General features: G+C 55.5%; 1 pseudogene; it reads right to left on the reverse strand.

Moving 5' to 3' along the window:
• Nucleotides 1-917: 917 nt before the first annotated feature.
• On the reverse strand, nt 918-2,018 carry LOC142365524 (Krueppel-like factor 9; annotated as a pseudogene).
• Between the last annotated feature and the right edge of the window lie 750 nt (nt 2,019-2,768).

Genomic DNA, 2,768 nt, shown 5'->3' on the forward strand with positions numbered 1-2,768 from the left:
ATCAGCAATGTTGGTAGCGCCTCTGTGATAACATATTTAAGAAAGGGTAAAAAAATGATGTGCAGCAGCTGTGAGAGAGAAGAGTGAGAAAATATGTAAGAGAAACAATCCTGCAGACACAAAGGTCAGTGAAGAAGGAGGGGAAGGAGGTGCTTCAGGCACCTGAGCAGAGATTTCCCTACAGCTTGTGGAGAAGACCACAGTGAAGCAGGTTGTCCCCCAGCAGCCTGTGGAGGACTCCAGGCCGGAGCAGGTGGATATGCCCTGAAGGAAGCTGCAGCCTGTGGAGTGCCCACACTGGAGCAGGCTCCTGGAAGGAACTGTGGCCTGTAGTGAGAAGCCCATGCTGGAGCAGTTTGTTCCTGATGGACTCTACCCCGCAGAAAGGACCTGTGCTGGAACAGTTCTTGAAGGACTGTATCCCGTGGGAGGGTCCCATGCTAGAGCAGAGGAAGAATGTAAGGAGGAAGGAGCAGCAGAGACAAAGTGTTAAAACTGACCGCAACCCCTATTCCCTATCCCCCTCCTGTGCCGCTTGGGGTGGGGAGGAGGTAGAGAAGTCAGAAATGAAAGAGTGAAGGTGAACCTGGGAAGAAGTGGGTGGTAGTGCTTGAGGTCGGGTTTTATTTATTTATTTTAAAAGTTTTGGGTTTTGTTTCCTCACCACCCTACTCTATTTTTAATTGACAATAAATGAAGTTAATCTTCCCCAAGTAGAGTCTGTTTTGCCCATGACTGCAATCGGTAAGCAATCTCCTTGTCCTTATCTTGATCCATGAGCTTTTCCACCTTATTTTCTCCCCCTGTCCTGTTGAGGAGAGGGAGTGAGAGAGCAGCTAGGTGGAGATCTGGCAGCCAGTCAAGGTTAACGTACCACAGCATCTATAACAAAGGTAACTATCACATAACTAAGAAACTTACGTGCTGTAACGCTTGATCAGAATATCTGATTCAAGACGCTCATAAATAAAAGTAATACAGCAATTTTGGAATATCAGTCACCAACAGCTTCTCTTCAAGATGATCCATTTATCTAAAGTGTATTCCATTTTCCAAAGGTTACTACCTTTCTAAAAAACAAGATTTTCCACAAGACTTGCTCTTTCGCTCCCCGCCTTTTTCTTCCTTGGGCTTTCCTCCATTAATTGCCAGCCCTTTCACATCAGGGCTATTGGAGGAGCTGAGCTGGGCTCTCCCTTGAGGATTCAGGAAGCCGACGGGGTTGCGGCAGGACGAGCCACGTCCCGCTGCCGTAGCCCTGCCCAGGGCAGCCGGCCTCACTCTCACTCCCCGCGGTGGCAGGCGGCCTGCTCACCAGCCGCTGGCATGCCAGACACCGCACCCGACCAAGCCGCGCTATTTTAGACAACCCCGAGGGCTCTCGGCCAGATTTACAGTGCCAGCGACGTAGGGCTCACACGGGACCCCTCTCCGTAGGCTCCCCACCCGAAGTCTGGGAGGGAAAATAAGTGATATTGTGGCAAACGATCCCCACAGGGTACATCCGAGGACAAGCAGCTCCCTCGAGCCCCGCCCCCCCACCGCGGCTTGCCTGTGTGCACTCGGTAGTGGGCTTTTAAGTGGGAGGACTTCCCGTAGACCTTGCCGCAGCCGCTGTAGGGGCACTTGTGCCGCTTCTCAGCCGCCAGCTTCCCCTTGAGGGGCATGGTGTCGCGCAGGTGGAGGGGCTGCCCCGGCGCCGAGTTGTGTGCCGGGCTCTACCCCGGCTCTGTGGTCGCGTCACTGTCAGAGCCCACATCCTCGTCCGGGCTCTCCACGTTGCCGCTGCAGACGGAGGGGACGGGCAGGGGCCAGTACTTGCTCAGCTCCAGGAGGCTCTTGGCGATGGTCACCAAGGTGCAGTAGTCCTTCCAAGCATCACGGGGGTCGCACAGATCCTTTCCCACCTGCTCCTCGCCTGGCACTTTCAGCCGTGCTGCCTCGGGCATGGCAGAGTGGTTGGCGATGGACACCAGGCACTGGACAGCCACGAAGTCCATGTAGGCGATAGCTGACATAGTACAGGAGCAGCCCCGCCGCCACCATGCACAGTCCCACTCCTGCTGCCGGCTGCACTTTGCCAAGTCCCCGGGCAGCGCAGGGCACCTCAATACACTCCCTTGGGGCCTGCTGCGCTGTCGCGCCAGGTGCTGCAAGCCATGGTCCACCAACCGCTGGAGTGTCAGTCCAATATTGGGCAGCGTGCCGCTGGGATGAGGCTCAGAGACACAGCTGCCAGAGCCGACCTCAAGTAGTCCACTGGGACTTGTTTAATAAAAGAAAACGTGAGGGGAAAAAAAATTTCAAATTGCTCCTAGGGCTCGTCTTTCACCACCACCACCCCCCAAGGCAATATTCAGCAGATGGAGGGCAGTGCTGAAGAACAGCGCTTCGCTGGCCTGGGTCTGACGACAGCGGCAGATGCCGAGTCGCGGCTGCTAGTAGAGAGGAAACTACTGGCTGCCCTGCGCACTCCTGCTCAGGAACGGCCGCGCTGAATCCCATCACATTAGGTTCGGAGCCCCCCCCCATCAGCCAACAGACAGCACAAGTCAACTCTGTTTACCTTCTTGTCTCTCACTCAGATGACCCTTTTTGCATGGAGGGTGTGTCCACCAGGAGGCAGACCCACCAATCCCTGTGCTCTTTCCCCAGACCGCGTGCTACTCTGGGTGCCTTGGCGCTCCCGTTTAAAAGGGCGATGATGTGAGGGTAGGAAGAGGAGGGGCATCCACGTTTCCCTCGCGGCTCCCTCGCCGCAGCCTCTC

The sequence above is a fragment of the Opisthocomus hoazin genome, chromosome W (genome assembly GCF_030867145.1).
Source record: "Opisthocomus hoazin isolate bOpiHoa1 chromosome W, bOpiHoa1.hap1, whole genome shotgun sequence".
NCBI lineage: Eukaryota > Metazoa > Chordata > Aves > Opisthocomiformes > Opisthocomidae > Opisthocomus > Opisthocomus hoazin.